The sequence below is a fragment of the Oryctolagus cuniculus genome, chromosome 12 (genome assembly GCF_964237555.1).
Source record: "Oryctolagus cuniculus chromosome 12, mOryCun1.1, whole genome shotgun sequence".
Lineage (NCBI taxonomy): Eukaryota > Metazoa > Chordata > Mammalia > Lagomorpha > Leporidae > Oryctolagus > Oryctolagus cuniculus.
In genome coordinates, this window is record NC_091443.1 from 29,809,402 (window position 1) to 29,823,753 (window position 14,352).

Genomic DNA, 14,352 nt, shown 5'->3' on the forward strand with positions numbered 1-14,352 from the left:
GAAGAAAATGTTACCATAAATTTCTTTGCAAGACAGATTCATTGACATATATAATTGATATATAAAGAAATGTACATACTTACTGTGTACAATTCAGTAAGTCTGGAAATGTGCAAACGCTCCTGATACAATCACCACACTCAGGGAAATAAGTAGATCCAACAAATCTCAGTATCGTGAGGTCCCTTTGCTTTGGCATGGACATGTAAATTAGATCTACCTAACAAATTTAAAGTGTATAAAACTACATTAACTAAACATGCTGTGTTTATAGCAAATCTATAGAATTTACTCATCCAGCAGAACTGCAACTTTATATTCATCGAACATTTTCCCCTACATGCCAGCCCTGGAAGCCATGATTATACTCTACTTTTCTTAGTTTACTCTTCCCAGGACCTCATATACATGGGATCATGTGGCATTGGCTCTCCTGTTACTGGCTTATCTCACTTAGCACAATGTTCTTCAGGTTCATCTATGTTGTTGCAAACTGTAGGACTTTCTGCTTTTTTAGAGGTGAATACTATTCTGTTGGGTGGCTATACAACATTTTCTTTTTTTTTTTTTTTTAATCTTTTATTTAATGAATATAAATTTCCAAAGTACGACTCATGTGTTACAATGGCTTCCCCCCCCATACCGTCCCTCCCACCCACAACCCTCCCCTTTCCCACTCCCTCTCCCCTTCCATTCACATCAAGATTCATTTTCGATTATCTTAATATACAGAAGATCAGCTTAGTATACCTTAAGTAAGTATTTCAACAGTTTGCTCCCACACAAAAACATAAAGTGAAAAATAATAGATGATTTTTTTTAAATGATGATGAAATCAGATCAGACCTATTGTCATGTTTAATCCCAGTGAGAGTCAAGTTGGGAATTGATAATTTCTTTCTTTTTTTTTTTTTTTTTTTTTTACAGAAGATCAGTTTAGTGTACATTAAGTAAAGATTTCAGTCGTTTGCACCCCCATAGAAACACAAAGTGAAATATACTGTTTGAGTACTCGTTATAGCATTAAGCCTCAGTGTACAGCACGTTAAGGACAGAGATCCTACGTGAGGAGTAAGTGCACAGTGACTCCTGTTGTTGACTTTACCAATTGACACTCCTGTTTATGGCATCAGTAATCTCCCTATGCACCAGTTATGAGTTTCCAAGGCTATGGAAGCCCCTTGAGTTCTCCGACTCTTATCTTGTTTAGACACGGTCATAGTCAAAGTGGAGGTTCTCTCCTCCCTTCAGAGAAAGGCACCTCCCTCTTTGAAGACCTGTTCTTTCCACTGGGATCTCACTCACAGAGATCTTTTTGCCAGAGTGTCTTGGCTTTCCATGCCTGAAATACTCTCATGGGCTTTTCAGCCAGATCCGAGTGCCTTTAGGGCTGGTTCTGAGGCCAGAGTGCTATTTAGGACATCTGCCATTCTATGAGTCTGCTGAGTATCTCACTTCCCATGTTGGATCACTCTCCCCTTTATTTATTATTTGGTGTTAGCAGATACTAGACTTGTTTATGTGCTCCCTTTGACTCTTAGTCCTTTCATTATGATCAATTGTGAACTGAAATTGATCACTTGGACTAGTGAGATGGCATTGGCACATGCCACCTTGATGGGATTGAATTGGAATCCCCTGGTATGTTTCCAACTCTACCAATTGGGGCAAGTCAGCCCGAGCATGCCCCAAATTATACATCTCTTCCCTCTCTTATTCCCACTCTTATGTTTAACAGGGATCACATTTCAGTTAATTTTCAACACTTAAGAATAACTGTGTGATAATTACAGAATTAAACCAGTCATATTAAGTAGAACAGACAAAAAAAAATACTATGAGGGATAATGTATTAAGTTGTCCATTAGCAGTCAGGGCTATGCTGATCAAGTCACTATTTCTCATAGTGTCCATTTCACTTCAGGAGGTTTCCTTTTTGGTGTTCAGTCAGTTGTCACCGATCAGGGAGAACATATGGTATTTGTCCCTTTGGGACTGGCTTACTTCACTCAGCATGATGTGTTCCAGATTCCTCCATTTTGTTGCAAATGACTGGATTTCGTTGTTTCTTACTGCGGTATAGTACTCTAAAGAATACATATCCCATAATTTCTTTATCCAGTCTACCGTTGATGGGCATTTAGGTTGGTTCCAGGTCTTGGCTATTGTGAATTGTGCTGCAATAAACATTAGGCTGCAGACCGCTTTTTTCTTTATCAATTTAAACTCCTTTGGGTAAATTCCAAGGAGTGGGATGGCTGGGTCGAACGGTAGGGTTATATTCAGGTTTCTGAGGAATCTCCAGACTGATTTCCATAGTGGCTTGACCAGTTTGCATTCCCACCAACAGTGGGTTAGTGTCCCTTTTTCCCCACATCCTCGCCAGCATCTGTTGTTGGTAGATTTCTGTATGTGAGCCATTCTAACCGGGGTGAGGTGAAACCTCATTGTGGTTTTGATTTGCATTTCCCTGATTGCTAGTGACCTTGAACATTTTTTCATGTGCCTGTTGGCCATTTGGATTTCCTCTTTTGAAAAATGTCTATTGAAGTCCTTGGCCCATCTCTTAAGTGGGTTGTTGGTTTTGTTTTTGTGGAGTTTCTTGATCTCTTTGTAGATTCTGGTTATTAACCCTTTATCTGTTGCATAGTTTGCAAATATTTTTTCCCATTCTGTCGGTTGCCTCTTCACTCTCCTGACTGTTTCTTTTGCAGTACAGAAACTTCTCAATTTGATGCAATCCCAATAGTTGATTTTGGCTTTGACTGTCTGTGCCTCCCGGGTCTTTTCCAGAAATTCTTTGCCTGTGCCAATATCTTGAAGGGTTTCTCCAATGTTCTCTAATAACTTAATGGTGTCAGGACGTAGATTTAGGTCTTTAATCCACGTTGAGTGGATTTTTGTGTAAGGTGTAAGGTAGGGGTCTTGCTTCATGCTTCTGCACGTGGAAATCCAGTTTTCCCAGCACCATTTATTGAATAGACTGTCCTTGCTCCAGGAATTAGTTTTAGATCCTTGATCAAATATAAGTTGGCTGTAGATGTTTGGGTTGATTTCTGGTGTTTCAATTCTGTTCCATTGGTCTATCCATCTGTTTCTGTACCAGTACCATGCTGTTTTGATTACAACTGCCCTGTAGTATGTCCTGAAGTCTGGTATTGTGATGCCTCCAGCTTTGTTTTTGTTGTACAAGATTGCTTTAGCTATTCGAGGTCTCTTGTGCCTCCATATGAATTTCAGCATCATTTTTTCTAGATCTGCGAAGAATGTCTTTCGTATCTTGATTGGGATTGCATTGAATCTATAAATTGCTTTTGGGAGAATGGACATTTTGATGATATTGATTCTTCCAATCCATGAGCATGGTAGATTTTTCCATTTTTTGGTATCCTCTTCTATTTCTTTCTTTAAGGTTTTGTAGTTTTCATCGTAGAGATCTTTAACGTCCTTGGTTAAGTTTATTCCAAGGTATCTGATTGTTTTTGTAGCTATTGTGAATGGGATTGATCTTAGCAGCTCTTTCTCAGTCATGGCATTGCTTGTGTATACAAAGGCTGTTGATTTTTGTGCATTGATTTTATATCCTGCCACTTTGCCAAACTCCTCTATGAGTTCCAATAGTCTCTTAGTAGAGTTTTTTGGATCCTCTAAGTACAGAATCATATCGTCTGCAAAGAGGGATAGTTTGACTTCTTCCTTCTTGATTTGTATTCCTTTGATTTCTTTTTCTTCTCTGATGGCTCTGGCTAAAACTTCCAGAACTATGTTAAATAGCAGTGGTGAGAGTGGGCATCCCTGCCTGGTGCCAGATTTCAGTGGAAATGCTTCCAACTTTTCCCCATTCAATAGGATGCTGGCTGTGGGTTTTTTATAAATTGCTTTGATTATATTGAGGAATGTTCCTTCTATACCCAATTTGCTTAGAGTTTTCATCATGAAAGGGTGTTGAATTTTATCAAATGCTTTCTCTGCATCAATTGAGATAATCATATGGTTTTTCTTCTGCAGTCTGTTAATGTGGTGAATCACATTGATTGATTTGCGAATGTTGAACCATCCCTGCATACCAGGGATGAATCCCACTTGGTCTGGGTGGATGATTTTCCTGATGTGTTGTTGTATTCTATTGGCCAGAATTTTATTGAGGATTTTTGTGTCTATGTTCATCAGGGATATTGGTCTGTAATTTTCTTTCAGTGCTGCATCTTTCTCTGGCTTAGGGATTAAGGTGATGCTGGCTTCATAGAAAGAATTTGGGAGGATTCCCTCTTTTTCGATTGTTCTGAATAGTTTGAGAAGAAATGGGATTAGTTCTTCTTTAAATGTCTGGTAGAATTCAGCAGTGAATCCATCTGGTCCTGGGCTTTTCTTTGTTGGGAGGGCCTTTATTACTGTTTCAATTTCTGTTTCAGTTATGGGTCTATTTAGGTTTTCGATGTCTTCAAGGTTCAATTTTGGTAGATTGCATGTGTCCAGGAATCTATCCATTTCTGATAGGTTTTCCTGTTTGCTGGCATACAGGTCCTTGTAGTAATTTCTGATGATTCTTTTTATTTCTGTGGTGTCTGTTGTTACGTTTCCTTTTTCATCTCTGATTTTATTGATTTGGGTCTTTTCTCTTCTTTTTTTAGTTAGTTGGGCCAATGGGGTGTCAATTTTGTTTATTTTTTCAAAAAACCAGCTTCTCGCTTGGCTGATTTTTTGTAATGTTTTTTTGGATTCAATCCTGTTGATTTCTTCTCTGGTTTTAATTATTTCTCTTCTCCTACTAGATTTGGGTTTGGTTTGCTGCAGTTTTTCTAGGTCCTTGAGGTGCGCTGAAAGCTCATTTATTTGGTACCTTTCCAATTTCTTGGTATAGGCACCTATTGCTATAAATTTGCCTCTCAATACTGCTTTTGCTGTATCCCATAAGTTTTGATATGTTGTGTTGTTGTCTTCATTTACTTCCAGAAAGTTTTTGATTTCTCTTTTGATTTCTTGAATGACCCAGTGTTCATTCAGGAGCATGTTGTTCAGTCTCCATGTGTTTGCATACTTTCTGGGGTTTCCTGAGTTGCTAATTTCCAACTTCATCCCGCTGTGGTCTGAGAAGCTGCATGGTATGATTCTAATTCTTTTAAATTTGCTGAGACTTGCTTTATGGCCTAGTATGTGGTCAATCCTAGAGAAGGTTCCATGCGCTGCTGAGAAAAATGTGAAGTCTGTAGATGTAGGGTTGAAAGTTCTGTAGATATCTGTTAGATCCATTTGGGCAATAGTGTCAATTAAATCTGCTGTTTCCTTGTTGATCTTCTGTCCGGATGATCTGTCTATTTCTGAGAGTGGAGTATTGAAGTCCCCCAGTACTATTGTATTGGAATCTAAATCTCCCTTTAAGTCCCTTAACATATCTTTTAAATAGACCGGTGCCCTGTAATTAGGTGCATATACATTTATAATAGTTACATCTTCCTGTTGAATTGAACCCTTAATCATTATATAGTGTCCCTCTTTGTCTCTCTTAACAGTTTTTGTATTAAAGTTTATTTTGTCTGATATTAATATGACTACACCTGCTTTTTTTTGGTTTCTGTTGGCATGGAATATCTTTTTCCAACCTTTCACTTTCAGTCTGCATGCCTCTTTGTTAGAGAGATGTGTTTCTTGTAGGCAACAAATAGTTGGGTTGTGTTCTGTGAGCCAGTCAGCTAAACGGTGTCTTTTAACTGAAGAATTCAGACCATTAATGTTCAATGTGACTATTGATACGTAGTGACTTTGCCCTGCCATTTTCCCGGAAATATTTTCTAGTATATGCTTTGAGCTTCCCATGCTCTTTTACTGGTAGGTGTTCTTCCTTTCCCTTCTTTCATATTGATGGCCGTGTTTCTGTGTTTCTGAGTGTAGCACATCTTTAAGTATCTTTTGCAGGGTCGGACGAGTGGCCACAAAGTCTTTCAATTTCTGTTTGCTATGAAAGGTCTTTATTTCACCTTCATTCACAAATGAGAGCTTGGCAGGATATAATATTCTGGGCTGGCAATTTTTCTCTCTTAGCACCTGTGCTATGTCTCGCCATTCCCTCCTAGCTTGTAGGGTTTCTGATGAGAAGTCAGCTGTGAGTCTGATTGGAGATCCTCTGAGAGTAATCTGACGTTTCTCTCTTGCACATTTTAGGATCTTTTCTTTATGTTTCACTGTGGTAAGTTTAATTACCACGTGTCGTGGTGAGGATCTCTTTTGGTCATGTTTATTGGGGGTTCTATGAGCTTCCTGTACTAGGATATCTCTGTCCTTCTCCAAACCTGGAAAGTTCTCTGCTAGTATCTCACTAAAAAGGCCTTCCAATCCTTTCTCTCTCTCCATGCCTTCAGGAACTCCTAGAACTCGAATGTTGGTTTTTTTAATAGTATCCTGTAGATTCCCAACAATATTTTTCAGGTTTCTAATTTCCTCTTCTTTTCTTTGGTTTGACTGTATGTTTTCCTGTGCTCTATCTTCTAAGTCCGATATTCTCTCTTCTGCTTCACCCATTCTGTTTTTAAGGCTTTCTAATGTGTTTGTCATTTGATCTATTGAGCTCTTCATTTCATTTTGATTTCTCTTCACTATAACACTTTCCTGTTCTACTAGTTTCTGAGTTTCATTTTGACTCTTCCTTAAAATTTCGTTTTCACGAGAGAGATTTTCAATCTTGTCCATTAAGGATTTCTGTAGTTCAAGGATTTGCTTTTGAAAACTTCTAAATGTTCTTATCATAAATTTTTTGAAATCCGTATCTTGCATTTCTTCTATCTCATCATCTTCATACTCTTGGCTTGGGGTGTTTTGCTTATTTGGAGGCATCATAGTGTCATCGTTGATCTTGCTCCCTCTATTTCTGTGTTTGTTACTCGGCATAGTTAATTCTTCTTGCGTCACTGTGCGTTTTTTTTTTTTTTCTTTTTTTTTTTTTTTTATACTGTGTCCGTGTTAAGTGGACTGCCTGCTGTTGGAGGAGCCTTGGAGGCTTGAGATGGGTGCGGCCTGAGAGCTCTGCCTGGTTCTTCCAGGTTAAGGGTGTGCAAAGGTGACACCCTCAGGTTATGCGTGGTAAATCTCTCTCTTTTTATTTATTTATTTATTTTATTTATTCAGGGGGTAAGTAACACCGCAGGGCACGGCTGTGCAGAATTGATGGTATTTAGCTTCCAGTCTTTGGCTCCTCTGGACTCCCACTGGGTTGCCTAGGCTACTGAATTGTAGTGACTCAGTTCCTTAGCTCTCCCCCATTGATATGTAAATCCAGAGAGCAGGCCTGCTCTTTGTCTCTTGGGAATTCTTCTAGCCTTGCTGCTTTGTAACCTTTGCAAGGTTAGGGGGAAGAGAAACCCCGAAGCTTTTTTTTTTTTTTTCCTTCTTTCCGGTAGTGAGTTTGCTGCACTTTCTGGCCCCCCTCTAGATTCTGACCCCCGTTTCCCCACCAATGTCTCGGGTTATTGAGCTCACCTCCCCTTCCAGCGCCGATGTGGAGCCCTGAGTGTCCCAAGTCTCCCCGCTGTTGTCTGTGTGGCATGCACTCCCCTTGGAGCACTGGGGCTTCTGTGGCTGGGTCCCGCGACTTGGCTTCCGCGCGGTGGGCGACCTTGTTCTCCCAGTAGGTCCTCCGATTCACGATTCCCGTGCAATTTTTTCCCTGGTTCTTTTTTCTGCGGCTACCGTAACTCCCCTTTTATTAAACTAAATTTTCCCGGACTATCGGTGCGCGCCCTCACTATTCCGCCATCTTGGCTCCGCCCCCCTACAACATTTTCTTCATTCACTTATCCATTGTTTCATATTCAGGTTGATTCTATGCAGTGGCTATTATCATTAATATTATAAGGAATATATGTATCTCGGAATATCTCTGAGATCCTGGCTTTAATTCCTTTGTACATAGAAGTGGTGGTTCCATTTTTAATTCTTTGAGGAACTTACATACAATTTTCCAAAGTTATGGTCCCATTTTCACATTCCCATCAACAATGTACAAGGGCTCAAATTTCCCCACATGCTTGCCACCATTTTCCATCTTGTTTTTTTGTAAATAGCCATCCTAACCAGTAGTAGGTGATATAAAATTATAGTTACATTTCTACGATAATGTTGAATATATTTTTCAGTATGCCTGTTAACCATCTTACATCATATTTGAGGAAATCTGTTTAAGTCTTTTAACTTTTTCTGCTATTTTTCTTTTTGTCTATTGAATTGTAGGAATTTTTTTTTTTTTGGATACCAAAGCTTTACAAAATAAATGTATTTCATATATTTTGTAGGTTGCAATATTCTTTGTATTGATTGTTTCCATTGCTATGCAGATGTTTGGTGTTTTTTATGCAATTCCATTTGTGTATTTTTGCTTTTGTTGCCTGTGTATTTGAAGCCATATTTAAAAAACAATATTGACAAAAGCAAGGTCAAGAATATTTTTGCCCATGGTTTCACTTAGCAATTTTACAGTTTCAGAGCCTATGTTTAAATTTAAATCCATTTACAATTGTTTATTATGGGTAATGTAAGATATATCCAATACATTGTCCTGCCTTTGGGTAACCAGTTTCACTAACACCATTTTTTGAAAAAAACAATCCTTACCCAATTTGTATTCTTGACATTTTTTCTTAAAGATCAGTTGATTGAATGTGTGGATTTGTTTCTGAATTCTATATCCTGTTGTATTGGTCTATGTACCTGCTTTTATGATACTACCTTTCTGTTTTAAATAATATAGCTTCATAAAATATTTTGAGGTCTGGAAGTGTGATGCCCCCAGCTTTACTTTCTTTCTCAGATTTCTTTAGCTATCTGGATCCTTTTTGAGTTGACATGAATTTTAGAACCTTTACTCTTTTTCTGTAAAAATGTTATTGACATTTAGATGGAGACGGCATTGAATCTCTAGGTTACTTTTTGTAATATGGACATTTTAACAATAACGTCTTCCAATCCTTGAACATGTGATGTCTTTCCATTTATTTATGTCTCCGTTTATGTTTTAATTAATATATTGTTGTTTTCTGTATACAAGTCTGTAGGAATGTAGCTTCTGCCAAAGCACTCCAAGTGAGGACACACTCTTCCTGGACACAGGGTGTGGCTTTGGGAACTGATTAAGGTTAGCAAATGACTTACTAATAAGAAGAACATTGAGCCCTCATGGGAATGTTGGGACCTACAATGACATGCAGCTGCCTTCCCTGACATGCTTATCTAATATGTCTTGCTAAACATGTTGCAAAGAAATCTCAGAGTTATATGATTATGTGTACACACTGTACAAATAGCTGATGTAATCCTGGCGAGTAAAGAAATACGCTGGGTTTTGTCAGGTGGCACTCTTCAGAGGAAGAGTTCCTGTGTCCTGTCTCTCCTTTTGTTTGCTACACCCCAACACAAGTCCTCCCGTGGTTAACTTTAATCCAAAGTATTTCCAGAAACAGAGCTTCCACCCAACCATATATTTCCTTTTAATGAATGAAGAGGGTGTTTTCATCACTGATTACTGTATAATAGATGAAGAAGATTTGTGATATTACCTTTGTATTAAAGATAATATGAATTCTTTGCATACCAATAATATTTCCAGTCAAATATTTTGCATTTTCATTTCCTGTTTTAATATTATCTGGCATAATATTGAAAGATTCTATGAATAATGCCCACTCTATAATCATTTTAATAGAGAAGGCTTCTACATTTTAGAAATATTCATTAATACTCTGCATGCATATGAAATAGACTTAGTGTCTATAGCTATATCCCTTGCTTTCAGATTACAGTGAAGGATATGGTACTAATTATATAAAGAAAAACATTTCCTTTATGGTACAGAACATTGTCTTTTTTTCCCTAAGTTGCATTTCTTCACTTAAAACACAAACACATAAAATTGCTGTTATATAAAAATATCTTTGCAAATAACACAAGAGCTAGTATAGATATAGTAAGGAAAGCTTTTATTCTTTGAAATATAATCCCTGAAAAGAGGGATATCTAGAGTATGGTTATTTTATTTTCTAAGGAATGGCCTTGGTCTCTCCTTCCAAATGCCAGTTGAAGGACAGCAATATTTTATTTTCATTTGCTTTAATCTCAGCAGTAATTGGACAAATGAGGAAGTAAACAAATAGTTAAAATATTTCTTTTATCACAGATTTTCATGTGGCAATTAGAGGATAGCTATATTTAGTTTGTTACTGAGAGTCCATACTGATAACTGTATATTTTAACATTTTAAAAAACCACTTGAAGATTTACATGTAAATAAGAAATTAAGCAAAATATTTAATATCTTATTGTTGCTGTGAACAACTGTAGATTTATTGGGAGTGGTATTGTTTTTGTGTGAAGTAATTAACAGTCATTAGATACCTGTAATAGCTAGTGCTCTTTATTTACTTTTAAAATGTGATAAATATGTATATAATAAATTATTCCTTACCTTCAGGAGTATACACAACTAACAAGCTTACACTGCCTTTATCAGCAACCCCATGCCACCTATAAGGAATTCCTCTAAGTAAGCAAAGTAATATGTTTCAAATCCCATATTTCTTCTTACTCTATGGATAATAACCAACTCTATGAGGAAGATGAATTAACTGGTTTCTAAAAAAAGCACTATCTACCATAAAACCATTCTACTCATTTGTTACTATTACTTCCTAGTTAACAATGATTTTTAGCCACATATTTTTATTTATAATGTAGGGTCCTACATACTAACAGTTGTGTTGCTTGTCAAATTATTTAACCTAACTTCTGCTTCCTAATAAATAAAACAAGAAGAGCATATACACTGTGTAGTGTGTTTTCAATATTATCTGACATAAATGAGGATCAAATGAGACAAAGTATAGGAAATATTTAACATAATGTCTGGCATGTGATAAGTATCCATAGAATGGCTGTGAATGCTGTTATTTTTCTTCCTCTCTGGGGAAGTGTATAATTACACATATAGTCTAAGACTGGGAACGTTGATGTCAAGCAATTTCTTTATCTTTCAATTTCTCTTACCACATGGTTTCTTCAATTCTTGCTCAATTGCCTTAAGAAATTATCTGTCCCCAATTATTTATCCCCATGTTTTTCTTTCTCTTACTCTAGTTTTAACAGTTAAAAACAATAGGATTTCATTCTTTTTTAATTTGTATGGCTGAGTAATGCACCATTGTGTATATATGCCACATTTTTTTTAAACCAGTCATCAGTTGATGGACATCTGGGTGGATTCCACATCTTAATTATTATAGATTGAGCTGCAATAAACATGGGGGTACTAATAACTCTTTCATATGTTGATTTCATTCTGTCTTTTGCAGCAAAATGGATGTGACAGGAGACCATTGTGTTTAGTGAAATAAGCCAGTCCCAAAGACAAATATCATGTTTTCTCTGATATGTGGCAGTTAATATAGCATGCAAAAGGAAAACAATGTATAAAATGAAACTGACATCTATGATTTGATTATCATTTATGACCGTTTTCTGTATTCCTGGGGAACAGTGGTCTCTCTACTTTTCACTTGCTGAACATTTTTTAGTCGTGTATGTTTTTAAGCCTATGATTATAAAATAAATTTAGTATGTGCTATTGCAAAATTTAAAGGACAAAAGAAAAAAGGAATGAGGGGGGAATTACAGGAGAGAGGGGAGTAAGGTTACTGTCGCTCCCCTTCTTCGTGGAGGAACGACACAGGACCCTGCGCTGTTCTTTTGTCTGCTCTGCCCTCCCCGGGTTTGCTGCTGGTTCTTCCCGGGTTGGCTACCGTCCCTTCCACCTCCGTGGAAGGGCGGTTCCCCCTGCCACTTTCCCCACTTCCGCGGGGGAGCGGCACACCGCCGGCCGACTCTCTCGGGGGCTGCACAGGTGTTCCTTCAGATAGATGTTCCTGGTGCATGTTGTCTCTCTCCTCCTTTATAGTCCTCTTCCACCAATCCCAACTCTGCTACCCACAAGCTGAGTATGCTGCTCTCCTCCAATCAGGAGCAGGTCCTGCTGTTTATTGGTTGAACTGGAGGCAGCTGTGTAGAAGCTGTTTCCTCCTCTCCCAGCGCCATATTGTGGGAGAGCAGATGCATAGAATAAGTCTTAATTCCAGTAACTTAGTCTAGTCCGAGTTGCTCCCCACAGGTTACCTTCTTAGAATTGTATCTAGGAAATACATGAAATTTTTTCTTTATATTAATAAAATTTTTAAAACAACAGAAATTATTGCTACTAAATACTATTAGCATAAACATATTTTTGGGACATATATTCATGTACTTTTAAAATTTAGTAGACATGTAAAAATGTGCATATTTATGGGTTATTATGTGATGTTTTGTTATGTGTATACATTGCCTAATATCCAATCAGGGTGAATACATTTATCCTTTCATGTACTTAAAATTTATTTATTTTGAAAGCATCCAGAATCCTATCTTATAGGTGTTCCAAAACAGAGAAATATATAGTACATTATCTATTATTAACTTGTGAGCAATAGAACTCTAGATCTTCTTACATCTCTATAGCTACAAAATAATATCTGTCAATCAAATTGTCCCCATTCCTCCTTCATCTCTTCCTCTCCCAGCATCGGGGAATAACCAGATAGCTGCAACAGCCAAGAGTGCGCCAGGCCAAAGTTAGGAGCCTGGAACTCCAACTGCATCTCCTGTGTGGGTGCAGGGGCCCAGGAACATGGATAATCTTTCCGTTTTCCCAGACACATTATCAGGGAGCTGGATTGGAAATGGAACAGCCCAGGACTCGAATCAATATCTTTATGCAATGCCAGCATAAGGAATCTTTTTTGTTAATCTTTTCCATGATTAACAATTTTTCCAAGAGCTTTGTCTTTACTCTGTTTCCATACCATCTGCATCAGTTTTCAGGGCTTGCCCATGTGTGGTCACAGGATGACTGCCAACAACAACTAGACTTATCAGCTTCTTATATAGCCAAAGGGGGAAATGACCAACATCAGTTATAAAGATATGGTGATGTTGATTGGGATCTAATATTGTTCAACCAGGACCTCCGAACTCTGCTGAGCACTGTCAACATGATAGAAGCAGCCCTTGAGCTGTTCAGGCAGGTTCTAAGTAGGTCACACAGTCACAATGCTCTCTTCAATCTTATAAGAGGCTGAGGGTAATACATACCAAAACAAGTATGCTCACCAGAACTCAGGTTTCGGCCTGCTATTTGAGCAACTCCAGAGATTCTGTTCATAGGCACTCACCTCAGGATGGAAAGCATTAGTATCTGACCAGTGAGGGGCTTTCATGGCCCATCACTGAATCCAAAGACATAGTTGTGTGGTCCCTTGCGAACTGCCCAAGGTTGGAGGAGAGTGATAAAGCAGCCCTATGACCAGTCTCAGGCTGGTCACACAGTCTGATGAGATCAAAAATTCTGACCTGTGAATCACACTTTGAGAACTGAGGCCCACAACCAGTGGTTTTCAACAAACGATCTTCCAATTAGCAGGAGCAACATCACATGGACAACTGTTAGTGGCAAAATGTTTTACCGTGTCCATGATCCCAGAAACTGGAGATAGGGCCCAGCAACTTGTATTTTTAAAAATGTCCAAGTAATTGTGGATCCATTAAGTCTGAGAACCATTGACTTCAATCATGTACTAAAAGATCTGGATTTAATCTTATAAAAAACAACCTACATCACATGCATATACCTTAATCAATCCCTGTGGCCAAATGATTTTCATACACTGAGTAGTTTTAGCTTGATATACTCACTCATCAATCCTGCAAATCAGTCTCTAGGACAACAAAGGAGAGATGATTCTAATTAGTCTTTGCAAAATTGGACTATCCTTGTAGCTGGATATAAAATTTATTCTACCCAAACTCAAGGTGGCTGCACAATGGGAAAAGGAAGGAATGGTATCTGGGGAGGAAACTGACAATTTCCACTATGAATCCAATGAAAATAAACTGGGTAGCAAGGAAATTGATTAAGACTCAACTAATTCAACAAGTGTTTATTAAAAGGTTATTTGCCCCATTTATGAAGTACTAAATAATGCTTTGAGAGGCATAAATGGCAAGCTGTAGTTTGAATAAGAAAATGTGAACCAAATTGTACATCTCCTCCCTCTCTTATTCCCGCTCTTATATTTAACATGGATCACTTTTCAGTTAAATTTAAACATCTAAGAATAATTGTGTGTTAATTACAGAGTTCAACCAATAGTATTAAGAACAAAAAAATACTAAAAGGGATAAAGTATTAAGTTGTTTCTCGACAGTCAGGACAAGGGTTGATCAAGTCACCGTTTCTCATAGTGTCCATTTCACTTTGACAGGTTTCCTTTTTGGTGCTCAGTT

General features: G+C 37.8%; 1 long non-coding RNA gene across 5 annotated transcripts in view; it reads right to left on the reverse strand.

Annotated features, from left to right (window-relative positions):
• The window catches only part of LOC103351202 (LINE-1 retrotransposable element ORF2 protein), a 354,869-nt gene that overhangs the window by 198,130 nt on the left and 142,387 nt on the right, over positions 1–14,352 (reverse strand). Inside the window, exon 3 of one of the 5 annotated variants that reach the window (XR_007910240.2) lies at positions 672–13,784. The exons of the other annotated variants lie outside the window; for them this stretch is intronic. This is a non-coding gene — a long non-coding RNA (LINE-1 retrotransposable element ORF2 protein). Of the gene's footprint in view, positions 1–671; positions 13,785–14,352 lie in introns of those variants that run through there. 5 annotated transcript variants of the gene reach the window in all.